At 43.1% G+C, this 26,146-nt stretch overlaps 1 protein-coding gene across 5 annotated transcripts in view; it reads left to right on the forward strand.

Moving 5' to 3' along the window:
* The window catches only part of LOC147020531 (disheveled-associated activator of morphogenesis 2-like), a 332,638-nt gene that overhangs the window by 27,807 nt on the left and 278,685 nt on the right, over positions 1–26,146 (forward strand). For 2 of the 5 annotated variants that reach the window (XM_085895958.1, XM_085895963.1), the window contains exon 1: positions 19,299–19,397. The exons of 1 other annotated variant lie outside the window; for it this stretch is intronic. The gene's annotated coding sequence lies outside the window, so the exon portion shown is untranslated. 2 more of the 5 variants (XM_085895959.1, XM_085895961.1) reach the window with 2 other exon arrangements.

Raw genomic sequence — 26,146 nt, forward strand, 5'->3', positions numbered from 1 at the left:
AACTAATACAGGCAGATTGGACACAGTTTAACATCCAACATAACATCGAAATTCTACCTGGATCACGTCACCCATTCGAGGGACAGCACACACATTGATGAATTACCCTGCCTGCCAAACACCGAAATGTCAGTTTATAGCTGGGTCAGGATTCAAACCTGGGCTAGACAGCTTAGAGGTGAGTCCACTTTGTATTATTCATCTGCCTATCATTGTAGCTCAAGGCCATAAGCTGTCTTTTGTTAAATGCACATTCTTGTATTTGTCCGTAACTTCGTCTATGAGCTCCTCTCTCCTCAGTTATTGGAACATTGACTTATTAAGCCATCGTCTTTCTCTTCCATGAACATTAACTATTGTAAACAAAAAGTATTCACAAAGAAGTCAGATATAAAGTGGTGGAGAAGCACCATTCAGGAGAGGGTTATAAGAAGATTTAAAAGCCACTCATTATCCATTTGAGTATGGTGAAATCTGTCATTAAGAAGTGGAAGACGTATCATACCACCCAAATTCTACCCAGATCAGGTTGCCCATCCAAACTCAGCAGCCGGGCAAGCAAGAAACTGGTTCGGGATATCATTGTGAATCCAACAATGACTTTGAAAGATCTGCAAGGGTCTTTGTCCGAGATGGCAGTCAATGTTCATCAATCAACAATATCCCATTCCCTTCACAAAGCTAGCCTCTATATCTAGAGACTGGTAGCAAGAAAGAAGCCATTACTGAAAAAGATGCATTTAAATGCTCATATAGAGTTTGCAAAAAAGCATCTTAATGACACTGCAGGCATGAGGAGAAACCTTTTGTAGTCAGACAAGACAAAAATTGAACTTTTTGTCTAAATTCAAAGCGTTACGTCTGGCACAAGCCGAACACTGCACATCACCCAGTCAACACCATCCCCAATGTCAAGCACAGTAGTGGCAGCAACATGTTATGGGGCTGCCTTTCATCAGCGGGGACTGGCAAGCTTGTCAGGATATAAGGGACAACGGATGGTGCAAAGTCAAGGAGAATTCTTGATAAAAATCTGCTCGAGTCAGTCATGAATCTGAAACTGGGTAGGAGATTCACATTTCAGCAGGACAATGATCCAAAGCACAAAGCTAAAGCCACAGTGGAGTAGCTGAATAAGAAGAACATAAATGTTCTTGAGTGGCCCAGTCAAAATCCTGACTTGAACCCAATGGAACATTAATGGCGAAACTTGAATATTGCAGTTCATCAACGATCCCCATCAAACTTGGTAGAACTGGAGTAATTTTCACGTGAAGAATGGGCAAATATTTCGCCATCTCACAGTGCAAAGCTGGTAGAGACCTTCACAAAAAGACTCATAGTAGTCATTGTTGTTAAAGATGATTCCACCAAGTAGTGATCTAAGGGGCTGAATACTTTTGCAACCAATGAATTTTGATTTGTACATGTTTTTTTTTGCAGGTATTCTTGACATGTAACCCGCTTTAAATATAACAGTGTTTCGTTTGATCTCTTCAGTTATGAATAAAAATGCCTTGTCTGTTCCATTGGGCCCCGGTGTGTACCCCGGTCAGAATAGGTACACCGTATCCCTGCGTGTCGTAAAAGGCGACTAAAAGGGTTGGCGTCAGGAAGGGCATCCGGCCATAAAAACATCGCCTAAAAAGGAAACCATGATGAGTACAACTGATGGGCAGGGTACAGCCCGAAGTACCCCGTGGGGGTCCTCACCCCCTCTCGTTAAAACTCAAGGTGGGGAACCCGATCGAAGCAAAGGAGGAAATTTTTCCATTTATGATGACCAATCGTCTGATGCCCCACGTGGAGATCGGTTTCTGAGGTTTGGTACATGGAATGTAGGGACAATGACAGGGAGATCTGGAGAAGTGGTTGAAACATTGGTCAGAAGAAGAGTGGACATATGTTGTGTGCAGGAGACACGGTGGAAGGGAAGTGGTGTGAGAATGGTGAAGGGAAGGCAGGGGCAGAAGTACAAGTTTATGTGGCAAGGGTGCCCGGAAGGTGTGCATGGTGTTGGTGTAATGTTTTCTGAGGAGTTTGTAGACAGTGTAGTGAGTGTGACTAGAGTGAGTGAAAGGTTGATGATGGTGAGAATTGTGATCGGAAATCTCTTGGTGAACGTCATCTCGGGATATGCCCCGCAGGTCGGTCGAAGCGATGAAGAGAAGAACATGTTCTGGTGTGCGATGGAGAAGTTGATGGAAAATGTGAAAGATGAGGAAGTTGTTGTGGTTGGAGGAGACTTGAATGGACATGTGGGAAGGAGTCCAGACGGTTTTGAGGGAGTCCATGGGGGTTATGGATATGGTGTGAGAAATGGAGAAGGTGAAAGGATCTTGGAGTTTGCTGATGGAGCTGATTTGTTGATCTGTAATACTCAATTCCAGAAAGTGAATAATAAGCTTATTACATACAAGTCAGGTGGGTTGACGACAACCATTGACTACCTGATGGTGAGTCAGCGAGATAGGGGAAACCTCCGGGACACAAAGGTGATCCCAGGGGAGGAGACTGTTTCGCAGCACCACCTGGTTGTCTGCGATATAAGGGTGAAAGGTGCGTGGAGAATTCGGCGGGTGAAGTACCAACCGAGGATGAAGGTGTGGAGGTTGAAAGAGGCGACAGTGAAGGAAGCATTAAGAGAGAGGCTGAGTATGGTTGAAGATGATGTGGTTGAGCTTGAAAGTGGTTGGATGTCAATGAAAGCTAGTCTATTGGGAGCCGTTGGTGAGGTATGTGGATGGACAAAAGGACCACCGAGGCACTCGGAAACATGGTGGTGGGATGATGAAGTTGGAAAGATGATTGAAGAGAAGAGGAAGAAGTTCAAGGAATGGCAAAAGGCAAAGGATACGGTGGAAGAAGAGGCTGCATATGAAAGTTATAAGGTAGCCAAGAAGGCTGCAAAGAAAGAGGTTGCAAAGGCGCAGGAGGCCCATAGGAAAATGTTTGGAGAACGCTTGGATTCAGAGGAGGGTAAGAGAGCGGTATTCAGGATTGCAAAGCAGATAGCGAGAGAGAGATTTGATGTGACGGGGGTGAGTTGCTTGAAGGATGAAGTGGGACAAATTGTTGTGGATTCAGATGGAATTAAAGGAAGATGGAAGAGATATATGGAAAGGCTGTTGAATGTAGAAAATGAATGGGATAGCAACATCGAGAGTAACCCAGTTTTACGACCAGCAGAGAAGATAACTGAGAAGGAAGTTGAGGAAGCTATAAGAGCAATGAAGAGTAGAAAAGCAGGAGGGCCGACGGGAGTTGTGGGAGATATGTTGAAGGCAGCGGAAAGTTGGGGTGTGAAGAGAATGACAGATATGTAATCTGGTGGTGAAAGAAGGCCGCATTCCAGTGGATTGGGAACTGAGTACCCTCGTCCCTCTGTACAAGGGGAAAGGTGACCCTCTGGACTGTGGCTCCTATAGAGCAATAAAGTTATTGGAGCACGGAATGAAGGTATTGGAAAGGGTGTTGGAGAAGAGGATAAGGAAGAAGGTAAAGATTGACAAAATGCAGTTTGGATTTATGCCAGGAAGAGGAACGACAGATGCAATTTTTATTGTAAGGCAGTTGCAGGAGAAGTACATGGAGAAGAGGAAGAAGTTGTTTTTTGGGTTTGTTGATCTGGAGAAAGCATTTGATAAGGTCCCACGCGAAGTAATGGCATGGGCATTGAGGAAGTTAGGAGTGGAGGAATGGTTGATCAGAGTAGTGATGGCCATGTACGAGAGAACACGCACAGCTGTAAGGACGAAGGATGGGAACAGTGGTGAGTTTGAGGTGAGGGTAGGAGTGCACCAGGGGTCGGTCGAAGTCCACTTCTATTTGTAGTTGTGATGGAGGTGCTGGCTCGGAGGGTAAAGGAGGGTTTACCGTGGGAGCTGCTGTATGCAGATGATCTGGTGTTGATTGCAGAGAGTATGGATGGACTGAAGGAGAAGATGAACAAGTGGAAGGAATGTATGGAGGCAAAAGGTTTGAAGGTGAATATCGGAAAGACGAAGGTGATGGCAAGTGGTAAAGCATGTGGTGAGGTGGAAAGGACTGGGAAGTGGCCGTGTGCTGTGTGCAGGAAGGGTGTCGGAGTGAACTCCATTCAGTGTACAATGTGTGCTGAATGGGTTCATCGAAAATGTAGTGGGGTGAGAGGGTCATTAACCAGTGTGGCAGCTACATTCAAGTGTAAGGTGTGCATCGAGGGAGCAGCAGATGAAGGAATTGTTGAGTTGGATCTTGGAGATGGTGTGAAGCTGGAAGGGGTGAAAACATTTTGCTATCTCGGAGACATGCTGAATGGAGAAGGTGGATCAGACTCTTCGACGGTTGCTAGAGTGAGATGTGCATGGAAGAAGTTTCGGGAACTGAGTGGCGTGCTGACAAAGAGGGGAGTGTCGTTGAAGCTGAAGGGAAAGGTGTATGCTTCATGTGTGAGGAGTACGATGATTTATGGGAGTGAGACATGGGTACTGAACATGGAGCAGCAACAAAGGCTGGAAAGGGTGGAAATGCAAATGGTTCGGTGGATGTGTGGAGTATCGTTGAGAGAGAGGAAGACAAATGATGACTTGCGGAAGATGATGGGAATAGAGTCTGTGATGGAGGTTGTGAAGAGAAACAGGTTGAGATGGTTGGGTCATGTGTTGAGGAAGGATGAAAGTGACTGGGTGAGAGGAGTGTTGGAAATGAGTGTAGTCGGAAGTAGAGGACGGGGAAGACCGAGAAAAACTTGGCTAAATGTGGTGGAAGAGGAAATGTGGGCAAGGGGATTAAGAAGGGGAGATGCAGAAAACAGGGTAAAGTGGAGAAGATTGTCATGGGGCCCGCAAGGCTAACCCCTGCTTTAGCGGGGAAAATGGCCTTTAAATGCTTGTGTGTGTGTGTGTGTGTGTGTGTGTGTGGTGTGTGTGTGTGTGTGTGTGTGTGTGTGTGTGTGTGTGTGTGTGTGTGTGTGTGTGTGTGTGTGTGTGTGTGTGTGTGTGTGTGTCTGTTCCATTGGGGGAACACAGGACAGAGAAAGGAGAAAACAAGACACAGGGAGAAAACCTACCTCATGGGCAATACTTGCTCACATGGTGTAGGGTCCTCGATCGGGTGGGCACTTTCCTTGACCCGGTCGGTTGTTGGGGTCTATTTGATGTGCTGTAGTTTGGTGCAGGCTTGCCATAGCTACCTTCATGGGCCTCCCCTCAGAGACTCATGAAACCTCAAACACCTGATGTCACATCCCGAACTGCCAACTATGAACAGCCACCACGAGCAGCACACACACACACACACACACACACCAATTCAAGAGAGAGACGATTGCACACCAGTCAGCAAACAAGGACCCAGGACCACTTGAGCATGTGGTGTCTTGCATTTTTATAACCTCCCGCAGGGCCCATTGAAACATCTGTGGCCCACACCCATTGGCCCTCTGGTGGTCCTGAACTTGACTGATCTTGAATAATGGACGAGTGCCAATTGGCCGTGAAGCGAGCAAAATTCCACATGTTGGACAGGCGATTATGGATAGCCTTGTTTACTACCGGTTGTGACCCTTAGACCACTTTACCATCGCCATCGTTTGCCACACTCACTGATTGGCTGCTTAGAATGGAAAAGTACATGAAGACAGATGTGACTGAGAAAGGTAAAGAATGTATGGAGTGGGGAAGACAGGGCTTAGACCCACATTTGGATGGAGAGATGAGAGCTTTCTATACACTTGCTCAACATGTTTTATCTCTTATAGGAATGACGTCACACTTACTCTAACATGTACAATGAAATAACTATTCTAATCTATCTCACATTTTACCCCCTTGGCCAGATCCGTAACACTATGTATGTATGTACCCTATGGTATCCAATGGCTTGACCAATCTCCACCAAATTTTGCACATGTGCTTGGGGGTACATTTGAGTCAGTCATGGACACAATTAAAAATGTCCCTTTACTCCCTGAGGATGGGGGAGATGATTCAGATAAAAGGCAGAGTATAATGTACGCATATTAGTCCAGGTAATATTTGAAGCGCACATGTATTAATAGTTGTGTCAAACTAAAAAATTTATTACAAAGGTGGAAAGGGAGGGGGGGAGGGGTTAAGGGTTAGGGTACAACCAGAATTGATATGAAGGTCGGGGGGGGGGCAGGGCAGCTGTACACATGACATTGTGCAAGATATTTCACTGACCTCATCATTTACACACGGAGGGAGTGGGTATTTCCTTGTTACAGAAATCCAAGTTCATAGGGAGATAAGTGACACAGGGTTCCTTTATGGGATTTGAAGATTAACTGCTTGTATTCATTTACACTTATTTGTCCTAATGAGTCCCATGGTTATCTTAACCTGCTGTTTACCCAAAATATACTTTAAAAATGCCTTCCTATTTATTATGTTTAATATCCTTGGCCTTCTTATTGTCCCTTTTGGCTTGCCAAGTTATTTTCTTTTGTTTACTTTTGTTCTTGATTAATGACAAGCTTTTGTTCACTGCTACATTGATATGAGCTTTTGTTTATGAGCTTTTGATTCCTCATATACTGATACGAGTCGGATTTCAGTCCCATTATTTTGTATGTAATAAATACCTTCTGCTCATTGTTAATATTTCCCTGCTCATCCACTCGAGTCTCTTTCTGTCTAGACTTAGACGTCAATGGAATATACTTTCTCTGTATACGGCACATTTGCTCCTGAAGGTTGCTCATGTAACTGCTGCTGATTGGTTTCCTTTTTTTCTTTACAGGGGTGAGGTAGATCTGATAGTGAGATAAACATCAACAGAGCTAACAAACAGATTAAGAGGAAAGGGAGGAGGGAAGAAAACAGTGAAACTAGAACAGCACTTGGTAAAGCACATACTTGGGCCAGGCTGAACAGTTTTTGTTTTGGATTCCACTGATAGGCCGGATCTGGATCCAGACCTGAACCAAAATCGAATCTGCTTATTCTTGTCACCTAACCAACTTATCCACCTAGTTTTGTTGTAACTTGTTCACAACGTTTTGAAATATCATGCTATGTATCATTTTGTCCACATCTCTCAATGGTGAAGAATCATTAATAAAATTATTGTATCCATATTTGGATCTTCACCAAAATCAAATCAATTCTTCCTTGTCAGACGCCTGACCTGTCCAGCAAGATTCGTCCGAATCCATTAATAACTTTTTGAGATATCGTGTTATAAATAGTTTTCAGCCCTTATCACTCAATAGTGTAGAATCAGTTTAAAATTATTGGATCCGGATCTTCACCAAAATTGAATCGATTCTTCCTTGTCAAAGGGCGGAGGAGCTCGTTCTGAGCCAACGGCCATCCGTATCTAGTACCCAACTGTGTCTGCAGACGTCCTCCTGCAGTTGGGTTACTTATATATGAGGAATTTGGTGGCAGGATTTGCACTCTGGCCACAGTAAAACCCTTCATTCCGCAAAACGTACTAAAGGTGCAAATAAATCTGAAAACCACTCCGTGGGAGTACCTCCTGCGCATCTGCCCTCAGCAGGGCAGCTCACTGGATGATGCGATTGGGGAAAAGCCTTCGGGACCCCCACTCTTTGATGATAGGAGGAAAACCATGGGTGACCTTCCAGGGTGAGATTGCGGTAGTGTGTGTCGTGGTGGTGCTGAGGTGCTGTCCACCAGACGGCGGTCTCCTTGAGTTAACCTAAGGGGGTCCATTCAGGTGGGTGTGTGGAATGTCCTATCCCGAGGAGAAGATGATCACCTGTCTCTGTTATCATCCAAACTCAAGTGTTTGAACATCGGTATTGCAGCACTCTCAGAGGTTTGGAGACCGGATTGCGGTGAGATCACGGCGGATGGTTACACCTACACTTAGTCTGGTCGCTCTGATGGTTACCATGCCCAAGAAGTTGCTGTAGCTGTGTCCAACAACCTGACTCCAATGATAATTGAGGTAACACCGGTCAACGGGCGTATTATGAGACTCAGGATTCATTACTCCTTGGCTGTCATTTCCTTGGTCTCTGAATATGCTCCGAATGAGGTAAGTGATCTCACCATGAAGGATGCATTCTATGCCATGCTCGAGTCTGTGGTTGATCCGTGCCCCAGGCGAGATACTCCAGTCTGGGGGGAATTCAATGTATCAGCTGGAACTGATAGGGATGGTTATGAGACATGTTTTCATCCCCATTGGTCTGGAACTATGTTCCAGAATAGCACGAAGTTCCTTGACTTTGCAAGAAGTCATGAACTAGGGGGGCTGGTTCATGGTTTTAGTGCCTACAGGCTCAGCGCTGGACTGGGTATTCCAACGCTGGTGGTGTGGAAAAGGAGATTGACCATGTGCCCATTGATGGTCGCTAGAGGATTATCCAGAACTGCAGGGTCTACCGGAGTGCTCAGTTCCTCAATACCAACCACAGGCTTGTTGTAGAACGTAGAAATGTTGAAGTTGCAGCTAACTTCTGGGAGAATGGTACCATCTCAGCCGAGGCTTGATGTTGGCAAGCTCAAGGATGAAAGGGTAGCTGCGGAGTTTGTGGACAGGCTGAGTGTGGATTTGGGGGGGTCTGCATGCTTTGGGGAATCCTGAAGAGTTGTGCAGTGCCTTCAAGACCACTGTCATTGATGTTGCCAGTGGATGTCTTGGAACTTACCAGAGGGTGATGAAGAATTTTCACTCTCAAGGGACACTGGATACCATTGACCAGAGTCGCAGGGCCAGGCTAAATGGCAGAGCTGAGCTGTTCAGGGAGCTGAGGCATAAAACTGTATGTGCACTAAGGGTGGACAAGGAGGCCTATGTGCGAGGAATCTGTGAGGGGGTAGAGCATCACCTGTGGTCAAGTGATTCTCGTCCTGCTTACAGGGTAATTCGCATATTGTGTTCCTCCAAGCCATCCCTTGGTGGACTGCAGTTAGAGCGGAGGTTGGTGAGCTCTTGACAGAGGAGTCCGAAGTGAAGACCCGCTTGGCCGGTTACTTTGAGCGGCTGTACCAGGCTGATCCAGCAGCTGTCAATGTGGATGTCAGGGGTGTTACTATACCTATTGCTGACATTCCAATCAACTGTGATCCACCTTCATTTGTGGAAATACAGGCTGCTGTCAACTGGTTGAAATGGCATAAAGCTCCTGGGATCTGTGGCATCCATGCTGAACTTGTCAAGGCAGTGGAAATGCTGTACTCAAGTCGTTGCATGCAGTTCTGTGCTCTGCCTGGAACACAGGCATCATTGCAAATGACTGGAAGAGGGGCCTTGTTGTCCCTCTCTGGAAAGGGAAGGGTGATCGCCAGGACTGCAACAACTACCGAAAGGTGACGCTGCTCTCAGTGCTGGGAAAAGTCTTTGTTTGGATAATTATTGATAGGTTTTGCCACCATCTGCTTGAGCACCAGCGACCAGAGCAGTCAGGTTTTATACCAAAGAGGTCAACAATTGACTGTATCCTTGCTCTTTGTGTCCTCACTGAATGCAGATGAAAGTTTCGGCAGGGGCGGCTTGTGGGCTTCATTGATCTCTGTAAGGCGTTCGATTCAGTGAATCGGGATGCTCTCTGGAGGATTCTTGGTCTTTGTGGGGTGCCACCAAAACTGATCAATCTGATGTCTGAACTATACTCTAGTACTGAGAGTGCTGTGAGATGTGGTGATGCCATCTCTGACTTATATCCCATTGTTACTGGAGTTTGTCAGGGGTGTGTACTGGCCCCCACACTGTTCAGCACTTGTATGGACTGGATTCTATGGAGGATGTCAGAGAGATCAAGCTGTGGTGTATCGTTTGGGAATGTCAAGATCTCTGACCTTGATTTTGCAGATGATGCAGTCATCTTTGCGGAGACTCCAGCTATCCTTTTGGGGGCCCTGGAGGTGCTGAATGAGGAGTCGGAGCCACTGGGATTACGGGTTTCCTGGGTGAAATCTGAGATCCAGGCTTTCAATGACATCTTGGATGCTGCTATCTTGCCTGTACCTGTTTGTGGTGAGGATGTTGAGGTCATGGAGAGATTCACTTACCTTAGCCGTGATATTCATGTCTTTGCTGGCTGTGAGCCAGAGGTCAATAGACGTCTGGGTTGGGCCTACGGAGTCATGGATTCACTGGATCATGGGGTGTGGCGCTGTCAGTACCTATGCGGGAGGATGAAAATCCGAGTCTTCAGGTCCTTGGTGCTTCCATTTTTGCTCTACGGATGTGAGACTTGGATTCTGACCAGGGATTTGAGATGGTTAGTTAATTCCTTTGGTACCAGGTTTCTTCGGGGAATCCTTGGCTATCGCTGGTCGGACTCTGTGTCCAACGAACGGTTGCTGAGAGAAACTCAAATGAGATTTGTTACCTGCATCGTCCATGAGCATTAGCTGCGGCTGCATGGATATGTGGCTCATTTTCCTGTCGCTGATCATGCTCACCAGATTCTCTCAACGAGGGAGTCTCGTGAGTGGAGGAGGCCAATGGGCCGACCACGTGCCTTGAGTTTGCAGCAGGTTGAACAGAATCTCAAGGAGATTGGGATGGGCTCGGCATATTCCTGGGGAATGGACATAAAAAGGTCCCTGGAGTACCGACCACAGGCTTGTTGTAGAACGTAGAAACGTTGAAGTGCACGGAAAGTGGACGCAGCTACATGCTGCTCCGGTGCCTGCTCCCATACCTGACCTGACCTGACACACCAACCTGTCCACCAAATTTCGTCTGAATCTGTCCACTACTTTTTGAGATATCATGTTCACAAACAGACAGGGATGAAAACATAATCTCCATCCACCTTCGGAGGTGGAGTTAACGAAAGACTAAGGTGGTGAGTGTCGAAAATTTTGATGTGAGTAATGAAGATCATGGGACGAAATTGGGGATGACAAGAGATTGTGTTGCACTGCTTACTTGAAGCTTTGGAGAGGAGCGGGATATAGAACAGCCTCAGAAAGGTGGTTCCAAAGACAGGATAAGTGAGGAATAAATGAGTTGAGGTGTACAGAGGTGTACAGAGGTTGAGGTGAATTTTGGAAGTTTAACCAGGAAGGGGGTGGATGGGTACTGGAAGAACTTGTTTGGACAAGAAAAGCAAGGGTTAGGACAGGAAACTTTGAGCTTCAGCCTCATCATGGGAGATTCCAATTATTTTGAGAGCTTTCGATTTCACCAAATCCAGTGGAGACACATGTGATGCTGGGTTGCCAGGTCATAGTGGAGAGCAGAACTACATTAAGCTGTGGGCAAAGGTTTTACAGACCCATTAGCTTACTTCCAATCATAAGCCAGGTTATGGAATTCATCATCACAGGTGACATAAATCATTCCTTTTCTCCAACGGTGTCATCTCAGATCACCAATTCAGATTCACACCAAGTCAGTCTACCTTGGACATGCTGCTTTGACTCTCCCAACAATGGATGGAGGCCCTCAATGTCAGACTTGAGATCAGGGCTGTTTCTCTTGATACATCTCAACTATTTGATACAGTCTGGCATCCCACATTGCTTTCTAAACTCTCTGCCTATGGCATCCAAGGCCAACTCCACTCTTGGGTTACTGACTTTCTCTACTCCTATGGCCAATCACCATGCCCTAATTGCATCACCATCAAGGACGTCATCCTGCCACATTATCATGTACCTTCAGGTCAACATTTTGGGAGATCCTGCGACTACGGAGCTACGATGACGGGGTCGGCAATGACGTCTATCAGCGAACAAAAAATGATGATAAGCTGGGTCGCTTCATAGAAGACAACCATTTTCTCGTGATCATGGAGGACAGATTAATCCTGAATGACAATGTAAATTGGGTGGCTCCGTTACCTTTCAGAGAGATGTAAAACTTCCAGACAATCGACCCCTTGCAATCAACCGCTTAAAGTGACTTTGCAAGCTTCTGGATAAGAAACCAGCCCTTAAACAGCAGTATGTAGACTTCTTGGTTAAGCTCTTTTTCAAAGGACATGCTGAGACTTTTGAACTAGGTACAGAGACAAAACGACCATGATGGTATCGTCCTAATTTTGTTGTATTCCATCCACGCAAATCTGACAATATTCGTGTGGTGTTCGACGGCAGTGTTACCTATCATGATGTCTCGCTAAATATGGTACTACTTCCTGGTCCAGACCTCAACAAGAGTCTCCCCGGATATTAGTACGCTTCAGACAGGAACCCATTGCCATCATGGCTGACGTCGAGCAAATGTTCCATTGTTTCTTTGTGAGTGAGGATCACTGAGATTTTCTGCGATTTCTTTGGTTTAAGAAAAACGACCCCAAGGCAGATATTTCCGAATGTCATATGAAGGTACACGTATTTGGGAACAGTCTAAGTAAGTCCTTCCATTGCTGCCTATGGACAACATAAAACTGTTTCAAATGGTGAAGAAAAATATGGATGTGATGCAAGATGTTAAGTGGAATGGAACTTCCATGTCGATGATGGTTTGATGAGCTTACTTACCCCTTTTGAAGCCATAGACCTTCGGACTCGTACCAATGCGATGTCATCTGCACAAAATTACTTCCAACAGCATGGCAGTTTTCCAAACAGTGAGGATGCTAAGGATTTATGTGGACTTGACCTTGGTGCCAACGCACTACCTGTTCAGTTGCAGTGTGATGGGATTTGGAAACAGATACCATCATCTTCACTGTTCCCGACATGAACAGGGCCTTCACGAAGTGTGGAGTTCTTTCTACAGTCAACAGCATTTGTGATCCCTTCGGTTCCTCAGCACCTGTCGTCATTAAGGGAAAGATGTTGCTGTGTCAGATGACCTTACCCGACAATGCCGGAGCTGTGCTTGGATGGGATGAACCACTCCCTGAACATTTCAAGAAACAATGGGACAACTGGTGTGCCTCTCTCACCGCACTCACCACCGTGAGCATTTCTGCACACTTATTGTCCTAATCCAATGTCTGAAAACTCATGCCATGAGTTACACGTTTTTTTCAGATGCATCGACTGAGGCAATTGGTGTTTGCAGTTATTGGCGGCGTGTGAGCGCTCTTCCACTCGTAATCTTGATACCAGCAGCACTACTTACCATAAAGACAACGCCTCTTCGTGCACCACTAGACAATTTCAGTCATTGTCCAGACATCTTCGGCTATCAGTGGCGATGTGCATAACATTTGGGGAATAACTTTTGGTCACGATGGTGCAAATAATATCTTCCGACCCTGCAGCCCCGTACGCGGTGGAAAGTCAAGAAACGCAACCTTTGTGTCAATATTGTTCTGCTGAAGGCGGATACGCATAGAAACGATTGGCACAATGGACGTGTGATTGAGACATTGCCCAGTACAGACGGCCGGGTTTGAAAAGTGTGAATCCACATCATGAAGGATAGCAAGCCCCATATCTACCTGCAACTTGTAACTGAGGTTGTACTGCTTATCCCAGTGGGGGAAGTGAATTTATTCATTCATTATATTGATTGTGAATTTCATATTCTTGTGTTATTTTCCACTATGTCCCAATCCGTTAGCCATAGTCTAGTCCATTAATTTAGTGACTGTATATGATGTACTATGTAGTCAGTTTAGTTCATTTTTGACAAATGTTCAACATTTTTGATTATGTTCAACAACAATTTGACAATGCTTCGAGCCAACCCTGGTTATTGTGTTCACGTCATTCTCTTTATTCAATCAATTGCTGTCGTGGTTTATATGAAAACCAGACGAGGAGTGTGATGCCACCAAGTTTGAATGTAAAACATATCCATACTCCACCCATGTTTTGACTCATGAATATTTATACTCCGCTGATGTGTTACATCATCTCCGCTGCAAGTTGGGAGACCGGCATTGCCCTGTCATGTACTGGAAAAGGCACGGTTTTTTGCATCACATTTGGAGTGTTTTACATTAAAGAAAAAGTGATTTAAACCTTTGAAGTGTTGGTAATCTGCCTGGAACATTCTTTATTCAAAGAATCTGGACATGTAGGCCATTCCAGGATATTGACAATGACTAATCCGCATGCCCAGCGAAGGGGTGTAGCGATGTCCTCTTGGGGGATTGATCCTTCTGCACTTCGTTCAAGTTGAGGGCTGGAATTTTGGTATTTTGGATTTTTGGCCATGAAATCACGATACAAATGTATTGTTTTGGTGCCGGGTCTCGGTGGCGAGCACGACCACTAGATGGAGCAGTAGAGTCGGCCCCACCGAACACCCGGAATTTAGGTTGTACCTTTCAGATAAATCTGAAAGTCCGGGTCCCTTACAGGACCAGGAATCACCAATAATTCGACCGTGTGGAGTAGGGTTAATTGCCAACTTCAACATACCTAAGTATCCATGCGGCAAAGCTACCGGGGAATTCACACCCTCGGCAGGCCTCGAGCGGAATGAGCCATTACCGTGCTCGAACCATGCGTAACCCGAGCGGATGGTTACCAAGGCCCGCCGGTTCAAATGTACAACTACAGCAACGGCCTTCCTAATTCCCATTCGCAGCGCGGCAAACCAATGGCAGAAAGGACAAGGACGAGCTGGGACATTCAACGAAAGGGGAATTTATTTTACAGTAATCGGGGAGGAGAAGCACACAAAGAGCAGAGTTATCATGACTATAAGAAATGCAATGTACAATGAGCAAAGAAAGCACTTACACAGTTGTTACTTATAGACGGGGCCCAAGGTCACACACGCACACACAAATGCCCAGAAAGAGATGGACCTCGAGGTCTTTATTCAGCCCTTCAGCTCGGGATGGAAGGCGGGCTGAGGGAAGAGAAGCTTGCTTGGACCTGTCTACCTCGTGTGGTTCTCGACAATCTTGGGGTAACGCGACTCGAACCCGCAAAACGAGGCCACTCCAAGCACCAGGTACGGAGGATGGAGTTGGACGTTGGCATGCTCCTCCAGCTCACAGTCAGGCAACACGAGATGGTCTCCCGAGTTGAGATGGTCGACCGCCCGCAGCAATGTGCCAGACGAGACGCCTCAGATCCGCGCGATGCAGTCAGCCGCAGACCCGGACAGAGAGGCGCACTCGAGCAGATTGGACGCAATTCAATCGCCTTTGTCGCTTTTCTTTTGGGGCCCGTCCGCTCCTGTGGCCTGCGCTCATTGGGTGGACGGTGTGTCGCGGTTCCGCCTTCTTGCCAAGGACCGCCCCGACTCTGGTCTGCTCGTCGCCCATTGGGTGGAAAACGACATATAACCTTATTTGGCATGCAGCCAAAGCGAAACGCTTTGTGACCATATACGGTGTGAAATCCACACCGAAATGCACACTGCCTGGGGCATACAATTCCAGACACGCCTGCATGCTGGCGAGCGCATGAAGAGCGCTGACAATGCCAGGAGTAGAGGGTTGTCGTTGTCATTGTTGTAAAATGCAAAAATCCTATCTATAGAATAACCCACAGCGCAGGTACAAAATTCCTGTTACACACAGGGGATGGATTCAAACTAGAAACACACACTTACCGATATAACTGAGCTTTAAGGACTCTGGCTGTTGTGTGCAGGAAGCTTCCAAATTCGTAACAGTATTACTAAAAACAACACAGACAGAGCATCTGAAAATGCAAAGCCCGTCCGATTCCACTCGTCTTGACTGGGGTGCCGCGTTCTTGTCTCTTACCCAAACCAACAAACTTAGCGTTGACTTCTTCTTCTCCTTTCATATGCTAAAAAATCCAAAAATTGGACGACAATAGGTGACCTTGACCTTTTGACCTCAAAAGCAACAGGCTTCAGTGACCCAATATGCAAACCCTTCTCAAATTTCAAGTCCATCAGATGAAATTGACGATTTTATGCAACCTTGTGCTTTGAACTTTTGATCTAAAAAACAGCTTCTAGCTTTTGATTGGTGAACCAATTCAGTGACCAAATATGCAAATTCTTAAAATTTCAGGTGAATTGCATGAAAATTTCCGACTTTATGTGACTTTGACCTTTTGATCAAATTATTGATTTGTCTTCTCCATATTCTCATTATAAAGCTTTGTTGAAAATTTTGTGACGAAAGGTCAGATGGTTAAAACATTATGGCCTGGAATGATAAAGGCGTGATTGCAAAAACCCTGTAATGCGCTGCGTGGGGGACTGGCTAATAACAGCATCACTTCTGCCATGAGCACTGACTCCATCAATCAGTGTCTAAAATCTCGCGATCATTTTCCCTTCTCTTGCTTTTCCCATGTAACAAGGCCCCCTAACAAATAGATGGACCCATGGGCGGACTGAGCAGTCGGGCATTGGTGCCCCCAGCCGAGGGCCGAGCCATCAAAGGGCCCGTGATAAAAAAAAACGTAATTAATTAATTAATTCATCAAGGAAGGTTTCCCTTTTCAGAAATATGAGAGGAAGGCGATTTTATAAAGTATATTTATTTAAACATAGTACTGCATATTCATTGTTTACAAGGAATTTACAAGCAATTCGGGCGCAGGAGAAGGCCATTCGGCCCATTATGCATGTGCGACACCAATGCCAGATTTAATCAATCTGTTGTTAGTTGCTATGTCTTCCCTTCGTGTGCAGCCTTTTGGTTGCTACACTGGTACTCGTTTCGCCCACCTCGGAAGGATAACAGGCTGAGTCAACCCCTTGGTGTTAATTCAGCAGCCAATGGGACTTGAACTCAGTCAGGACCCCAGGACCCCATGATCCCAAACCACCACCCAAACCGCTCAGCCAACACCAGGCGAAGCCATTGTTGATGGTTTAAAGTCGATATCGATTGACTGTCATTTTACCTGCTTTTATAAACAAACATTTACCACTGTTAAAGCTGCAGTTTGAAACTTTGCAGAAAATGATTATTCACCATACATGTGCATTACAAAAAAACGGGGTTTGTATCCTTTGTCCAAAAAAATTATTAACCATCTTCAGTCGAATTTGTTTTGTTACTCTTAACGAGAAATACTGCAGTGTTCAATGGACGAGGGTGCGCAAAGACTCGGTCGGTCCAAACGTCCCGCTGTCTCTGTTTTACATCATTCGGCAAAAGTGACCATTTGCCTTTCTCTGCAAAATCTGCAGGTAAATGACACGGATAAATAATTTTGTCCGTGTGTGTATTTTATTATGTACCATACGCCATATTATGTACACTACAGGTCAAAAGTTTTAGAACACCTCCATTTTTCAGTTTTTACTGAAATTTAAGCAGTTCAAGTCCAGTGAATATCCTGAAATGGTACAAAGCTAAGCGGTAAACTGCAAGAGGTTAAAAAAAGTTTAGGTTCCCAAAAACTGAAAAATAATGTAAATTTCAGAGTTGTTAAAGAAGGCCCTTCCTTTTCAGGGAACAAGTAATGGGTTAGCAACTGCAGCTGTTCTGCAGCAATGGAAGTAAATTAAGCCTTGAAAGTTGATGCAAACAATTCCTGCAGGTGTTCCAACTTTTGTTGATTAGTTACAAACCCTCTCTCTGTATAAAAGCAGTGTTGGAACGGACTGTGTTGCTACACCCTCTGAAGTATTATTTGGACAATATTGCACTGCAGGAAGTAGGATATTGCTATCATAATGGCGAGAAAAAGACAATTAACAAAGGAAGACAGACAGACAGACAGACAGACAGACAGACAGACAGACAGACAGACAGACAGACAGAGCCTTATATAACCTTTAAAAGTGTTGGTCTTTCCTTGAGAGAAATTGAAAAGAAGCCAAGGTGTCAGTGAGTACAGTTTCCTACACCATCAAAAGGCACTTGGAAATTGGAGGAAACTCTGACAGGAAGAGGTCTGGCAGACCCAAAGCCACAACACAATCAGAAGACAAGTTTCTGAGAGTCAACAGCTTGTGTGATAGGTGGTTCACAGGACAGCAGCTTCAAGCACAGCTTAACACTGGTCGAAGTAAGGAAGTCTCAGTTTCAACTATTAAGAGAAGACTTCGAGCTGCAGGTTTGACAGGTCAAGTGGCAGTAAGAAGGTCATTGCTAAGATGGCAAAATAAGAAAAAGAGGCTTGCCTTGGCCATGAAGCACCGCCAGTGGACTACTGAAAACTGGTAGAGGGTCTTATGGACCGATGAATCAAAATTCGAAATCTTCGGTTCATCACGCAGGGTTTTGTATGCCGTCGAGTCGGCGAAAGGATGGTTCCTCAGTGTGTGACACTAACTGTCAAACATGGAGGAGGAAGCGTGATGATCTGGGGTTCTTTTGCTGGATTGAGAGTCGGCGACTTGCACAGAGTGACTGGCACCCTCAACCAAAAGTGTTACCACAGCATTTTGCAACACCATGCAATACCCTCTGGTCTATGCGTAGTTGGTCAGTGGTTCATCCTACAGCAAGATAACAACCCAAAACATAACTCTAGGCTATGTCAGAACTACCTTAGAAAAAACGAACAAGACATTAGGCTTCAAATCATGGAATGGCCAGCACAGTCTCCAGACGTAAAACCCATTGAGCTGGTTTGGGATGAACTGGACAGAAGGGTGAAAGCAAAGCAACCTACAAGTGCAACACATTTGTGGGAACTTCTTCAACAGTGTTGGGAAGAACTTTCCAAACAATATTTGATTTCCATTGTAGAAAGAATGCCACGAGTATGTTCGGCTGTTATATCTGCAAAAGGTGGCTACTTTGATGAGTCAAAAATTTAGATTACATTTTGTTCAACAAAACGATTCCATGATCTCTTTTTTTTTTATCTGCAATTGTTTATTTGTTCTTTGCTTTAATTTCAGAGTACATTGAAACATTAAACTGCTTAAATTTCAGTAAAAACTGGAAAAATGAGGGTGTTCTAAAAGTCTAGACCGGTGGAGTACTTATTTAATTACATGACATTCCATGACGCTTTGGACTGTCATGTATTTACTTGTACTGTGCAACACGAGTTGCACCAGTTTGTGGTTCATACATTACAGTGTATTTGTTTTTAATCCACCGTCTCGTTATCATTCTGCATATCAATATAAACAAATGTTTGTTTTCGAAACTTTTATTTCCTACTGTCATTCAAAAAATTTTGATCTAGGGGGCCGAAGACCTCTTCTGTATACCCCGAAGACCCCCAGATATACCGTCAGTCCACCCTTGGATGGACCCTTGTGGTGAGATGGTACGTGAGCAAGTAAATATTACATAAAATATTGTATGAGAAAATACGTATATTAAGCATATAAAGTGGATCAACATCTTGGCACATCACCATAATCCCTAAACACAGTTTACAGATTAAAACCGAAAAAAAAAACATTTGATTCTAAAACCCTGTAATTGAGCACCGGCCCATGTGCGAACTCGCGTAAAGCGTCACCTCCAACGCAGGTACTCCTTAACCAATCACAAAGAGGTGTTCATTAACGGAGGATAAATTCCGCCACTGAAGAGCTGCGGGGTGGAGTCACGTAGCATTTCCTTCACACCCATAGGTTCCTCCGCTTCGAGTGACGTCAACGTGGCTGCGCCATGCGTTCATTCGTGCCTTGCGCACACCTTGATTGCGGTGAGGATGTTCCGTTCGTTATAATTACAACGAATTGATTGTGTTCGTAAATGTCTCCATCAATATGTGCATCGGAGACTCTTGTACTGTAAATGATCACAAACTTGTCGTTCGTGCCAAAGCTGTCTCGCCCAGGCGGGCGCTTTTGCCGGTGAGATCGCTTTGGCTGTCTATGTAATACCCTTGGCTGTTTCCTGAAATGCACGCTAATGTCTGGCTCATCCCCTCACCGTGAAAAAAAAAAATCCCTTAGTTGCTGTCTGTTTTTTTTTTTTTAATCCATAATCAATGCATAACCTGTGCACGTAATAAATATATACATACGATTGGCTGCCTGGTATGTCGCTTCATGCGTTTTATTTTTTATTTTTTTTATATTAAAGAGTGGATAAAAAAATTAAATGTAAATCATTATACTTTAATATAGTGCTGCAATTGTTGAACACAACTTTTCTTTTAAGTGTTTGTTATTTATATATATATATATATATATATATATATATATATATATATATATATATATATATATATATATATATATATATATATGTGTATAAATAAAAGGAACTCGGTGTCAGCCTGCCTGGGTCTGTCCGTCAACGATTGTCCAATAGGGGGACACCACTCATCAATGTACGCAAAAACGTGCTGCACATTAACATCCACACGTGAGGAGAGTATAAGTCGTTGCACGTTTCCCCCCTCACCACCATTAGCCAGGTGTTCAATGTGAGTACTAACGAGCAAACCCAAGTTTTTTTTTCCTTTCTTTTTTTTTTTTTTTTTTCCTTTCTTTTTTTTTTCCTTTCTTTTTTTTTTCTTTCTTTCTTTCTTTCTTCTTTCCCCGTCATTCTATCATATCGGTGTCCACATCACTTTACTATGAGGTAGATGAGCTATAGTGAGATTCCTGAAAATAACAGCTGTGTTGTTGATTTAAAACTTTATAATAAGTTGATTCTTTATGGTTAGTTTTGCTTCACCAGCCAGAGGTTAGCGGCTGGTCCCCCCAACCCGCGTTGACTGGGGCGTCGCGGCCAGCCATTGTCTGTTATCTGACGGAAAATGTGTGTTTGTTTGTCCATCATGTTAACGTTTGACTTTGCATTTGATGGGAACATATTGCTTTCCTTTTTAACATTACCTCTTCACAAGCTTTTTCATTTTACCATGTTATTTTGTTTGTCATTTTGTATTTCCTGTCATTGACATGCCCTCCCCCTCTTGATGACTGTGGCTTGCAGTTGTTGATGTAACAGCCTGGCTGTTGATTTGGTGTAAAATGTTTTCCACTTGACTCGTGTAGGGGGTGATAATATCCCACCAGTAGTTGGTCTTTCAGTAGTAACCAGTGGAACCATCCTAGGCAGGAATGTCTTGAGCGACCTCAATGGATTGTCTATGGGGTTGTCACAACCTGCCATAGCCAGGTGTGCCTTCGGCAGTTGTAACGATGAATGCCAGCCAGATGCAGAAACTCCTGCGTCTCTGCTCGCCTGTCCTCATCTATACATGTTGTTTTCCATGAAAGAGGTCTGCTCATAAATATAATTTTTTGGGAAGAATTATTTTCAAATATCTCCCAAAGAACTGTTTTACAAATGCAGGATTTGAGTTTGTGATCAGTTGTTCATGCTAGGTATGTCTGTGTACATTTGGTATATCTTGGACTGGAGAGGAGATTGATTTGCTGAATGATAGATTATAGCATTGTACTCATGTACATCTAAGAAACAAATTGGCTGTACATGAGTGTTTACTTTGTTGTAATTGTTTGTAGTGGTTATATATATATATATATATATATATATATATATATATACATTTTGAACTTGGATGGATTGTGGACATATGTACGTAGAACGTAAGGTTTGACAATGGTTGATGCAATATTAAGTCGGACTTGTATTTGTAAGACTTGCTCTGAAAAATTTGTTTATCAAGAATCTTGATTTAAAACTTTTAAGGTAAATTGGAGATTTTATTATTTTTTTTTTTTTACTGCTATGAAAGGTTTTTATCTTGCGAAATCAATGTTCTATAAGTGGTGTCCAACTCCATGACATTCTGGTTGGAGCATCCTCTCCGAGTCTGTGAGGTTAGGGGTTTGATTCTGACCCTGGCTGAGTCATCACAGACTTTAATTCAAACAACACTTGGTAGAGCGCATACCTCCACCATGCTGAACAGTTTACGTTTTGTATCCCACTGAGGCAGGATCTGTACCAGAGCGAAAATATTATCTGCTTGTTCTTGTCATCTACCCAACTCATCCACCAAGTTTTGTAACAGCCCGTCCACAACTTTTTGAGAGATTATTCTGCCATGAATTTTTGGTCCTATCTTTCAATGGTGAACTTGTATATTTTTTATTTTTATTTTTTTTATTTTAAGATATCCTGCTCACAGCCAAATGTGTGAAAACGTAACCTCCATCCACCTTTTGGTGGCAGAAGTAAGGCAATGAAGTGAATATTCCATTTAATATTTTGGCTTTTTAAAATGTTCATATATAATTCTTTACTCCAACAAATTGTCCATAGGTGAGGTGCATCACCCCACCTCTAACCTTTCAAATCTGGGTTTGATTATTGGCCTGACTAAACTGTTGGATTGGTGCTTTTGCAGGTAGGGCATTACATCACAGTTCGTGACCCCTAGGATGAATGCGAAGCCCGATGTCCCATCTGCGAGTCTTAATTGGTGGATGTTAATGATCCCTCAATGCTTTTCGTAAATGGCAAGGCAAGTTATTACCAGCACCTGGCTAAACTGCAAATTCCTGCCACTTCCATTCGAATGTCAGGCCTGGCATCCAGCCAGCCAATTCTTGAAACACTTAGGCCCAAATCGTGCCCTGGCTGTCCTTTCAAGAAGGTTGGAATAATTAGGGTTGTTGGAGAAGAACAAGTAGCACTTCTGGTTCAAGGTTTTATATTATTATTATTATTATTTCTTTATTTTTCTCCATTTTGTTTTTGTACATATTTATCTGTGCATGATGTTTTGACTGTATATGGTTCTGCTTTTGGGAAGGGCTTGGGTTTGAATTCCTGTTTATGCACGTCATATTCTTTGCTGTGACACGCGCTCAAACTTGCAGGTGTTTTTTTTTTTTTTTTTTTTTTTTTTTTTTTTTTTTGTGCACCCACCATCGGTTTTCTGTTTTCAACACGTGTGTATTTTTCTCTGTTTAAGTGAAACAGTTTAAATTTTTCTGAACAAGAAAATGAGCAAACTAACATGCAGGGTTTTAAGGTTGTCGGTTCTTCAATTTGCCCTGCTGTTTCAACATGTTTTTGTCCAACTCTTATTGAAGAACTTGTTCATGTTACATACTGTATGTCAGATGTAAGACAAAGGCATTGAGATGGATGCATGCACTTTTACAATGCTTGTTACCTCCAAGACCGAAGGTGGACGGAAGTTGTTTTCACCTTTTTTTTTTTTTTTTTTTTTTTTTTTTGCCTTTCTGTGAGCAGGATATCTCGGTTTTATATTTGGTGGACAGGTTGGGCATGTGATGTTAACGCATTGATTTGATTTTTGATCACTATCTGGATTCGAGCTTACATTTTTTTTTTTTTTTTTTTTTCACTGTTGAGAGTTGGGGCCAAAAAACGACATAACATGATGTATCAAAGTTGTGGACCGATTCGGACAAAACTTGGTGAGTTGGGTAGATGACAAGAGCAAGCTGATTAGATTTTGTTTAAGGCCCGGATGTAGATCCAGCCTATCAGTAAGGTACAAAATGTAAACTTCATCCTGGTGGAGGTATGTGCTCTACAGAGTGCCATTCTAGTTAACCTTGTTTTGTTTCCTTTTGGTTTTGTTTATTATATTATTTTAAAAAATAATTTTTACCTCTGCCACTGAAGTTTAAGGAGGTTTATTTTCATCCCTTTCTGTCTTTTTGTGTACAGGATACCTCAAAAAGTTGTGGACAGGTTCAGTGTGTGAAAAGGATGAACTGATTAGATTTTGGTGAAGATCTGGATCTGACGGCTTTTTTTTTCCAGTGATTCTTCACAATTGAGAGATCGGGCTAAAAAAATGATAAAGAACACAATGTCTCAAAAAGTTGAGGACGGATTCAGACAACGTGGTGGACAGGTTGGGGTGTGTTGCAATGACGAATTGATGTGATTTTGGTGAAGATACAAATCTGGATACTTTTTTTTATTTTTATTTTTATTTTTATTTTTTTTTATTAAAGAAATTTTATTGAAGATTTTTGAAGTGATTCTTTATCATTGAGAGATGGGACCAAAAATATTGCACTGCATAGCACGATATTTCAAAAAAATGTATTTGGCCCGATGTGTTCTCGTAGATCAGGCTATTGCGTGGTAGAGTTGTGCGCTCCACTGAGTACCCTTCTCGTTCATGTTTTGCATTGTCTTTATATGAAAGTTCATTTGTTGGCTTTTTCAAGATGAAGTCACGAATTGATCGTTCAAATTGGTATTGGCTTGCAACACTGCATATTAGCCTATTAAAATCTTTCATGTGAACATATCACTCTTGATGGTGAACTCTCAGGTTCCAATCCCATTTAACCTTGCAATTTTTCCGGTGCATACTGATCCTGTAATTAATTTAGTAACGAACGCATTAATATCTCCTAATGTTGTCTAGCATGTGATATATTTCCAAGCTCCTTCATGAGCATTACATGTAGAGCCAAACATAGCCTGCTCAAGGGCCCTGGAGAATACAGAAAAAACACCATGTGTTTATACTTTGAAATCCTATGTTTTACATGTATAATAAATTGAATACCAATTTGCAATACATTAATCCTGTCACCACCAAATCTTCAACTTACCATGCAAAATATAATATGTGTATATATATATATATATATATATATCTCTCACCGGCCTAAACGTCCAGAGCTGTTTGAGAATTTATATCCCCTGAGCCTATTCTTGTGCCTTAAATGCCAAAGTAAAAACTTCCTTTTATCCTTTGAAGTTTAGATTTTGTTCTGGATGCCTTGCTGACAGAGGTAAAATAACTGGGAAACCAACCGAGTGACCTCCGGAGACAGGATTTGTGTCTTCAACTGTTTCCTCCCAGTACAATTATTCGACTACCTCCCGTGCTCTCACATCCTTCCTCTCCTGTTGCTCACAAAAGCTGCTGTGAAATGTGAAATCTTATTTGTTTGATTTATTTTATTTTTATGCTGAGCAATCGTTCATCCCATTGGAACTCTTTTTTATTTTTTTATTTTTTTTTATGGGTCAAAGATTATGAACTGGATGGTATAGTTTTAATTCAGACTGTGGAAGATGCTCGTTTTGCCTCAGCAATAGGAAGGTCATGGTTGGCCATGAAGCGCTTCCATCATGTCTGCTAGACTAGTCCAGTTTTTTTTTTATTTTATTTTATTTTTTTTTTTTTTTTTTAACCAGGCGTCAAAGGCCGACTTGTCACAAATGTTTCATCCTTGTATAGCCCGCAGTCCAAAGTCCACTTTGTTTGCTAATATTTACTGTTGCTGATCCATGGAACTGTAAAACTTCTTGATGTAATTCAAACATGGATATTATTGTGGATTGGAGATCTTTAAAAATGGTATAATTCCGTTTTGTGGTAGAGACTGGCAACAAATGTGCATTAATTAAAAAAAAATAAAACCAACTTGCCAAAAGGTGGCCACGTGTGACTTCTTTAAGGTCACACTGAGGTGAACAGAGCTGCTATCCACCAGGAGCGACTCCTTGAGGAATATCTGCCTACGAGAGAGTCCGATGAGAATCGTTCTACAGAGTAACCATGAAAAATATGCGTTTGCCTCATAACGTCACCAAATGACGTCATAATGTCTCAAGCTTGACATATCTAGAAAGCACTCATCGAGGTGTTCAATTTGAGGCATTGCACGATATGGTACCTAAGATTTCAAAATTTGACCTTGGGGTCAAAAACTTTCGACCTCCAGCGCTAACCATGAAGGTCAAGGCCGATCGCCACCAAAAATTAATCAGCTGAGCGCCAGACCATGAACTATATTCCCATGAAGTTTGAAGACTATCCGATCAAAATTACTCAAAAAATAAGGGTTTCGTCGACTCCCCTGATTTGCGAAAAAGTGACTTTGACCTTGAAAATTTGATGCGCTGAAAGGGACCTCTATAGGACTCTGATATGCGAAGTTACAAAAATTTCCAATGATAACTGTGCTCTGCAGAGTGATCGATACGTGATTACAGACAAACATACAAGCTGACTTACTTATCTTGCAAAAACTTCGTTTTGGCAAGATGATAAAATTTTCATTAATCCGTTTTTTCGTCATGACGTCATAGCGTCAAACTTTTGACAGATCTGGAAAGCACTTATCAAGCGCTTTCATATGAGGTATTACTCGATGGTATCTAAGATTTCAAAATTTGACCTTGGGGTCAAAAACTTTCGACCTCCAGCACTAGCCATGAAGGTCAAGGCCTAGCACCAGACCATAAACTATATTCCCATGAAGTTTGAAGACTATCCGATCAAAATTACTCAAAAAATAAGGGTTTCGTCGACTCCCCTGATTTGCGACAAAGTGACCTTGACCTTTGACCTTGACCTTGAAAATTGTATGTGCTGAAAGGGACATCTATAGGACTCTGATATGTGAAGTTACAAAAATTTCCAATGATAACTGTGCTCTGCAGAGTGATCAATACGTGATTACGTACAAGCTGACTAACATATCTTGCAAAAACTTCGTTTTGGCAAGATAAAAACTT

This window comes from Eptatretus burgeri, chromosome 9 (assembly GCF_056783735.1).
Source record: "Eptatretus burgeri isolate ZD-2024b chromosome 9, Ebu_testis_v1, whole genome shotgun sequence".
Lineage (NCBI taxonomy): Eukaryota > Metazoa > Chordata > Myxini > Myxiniformes > Myxinidae > Eptatretus > Eptatretus burgeri.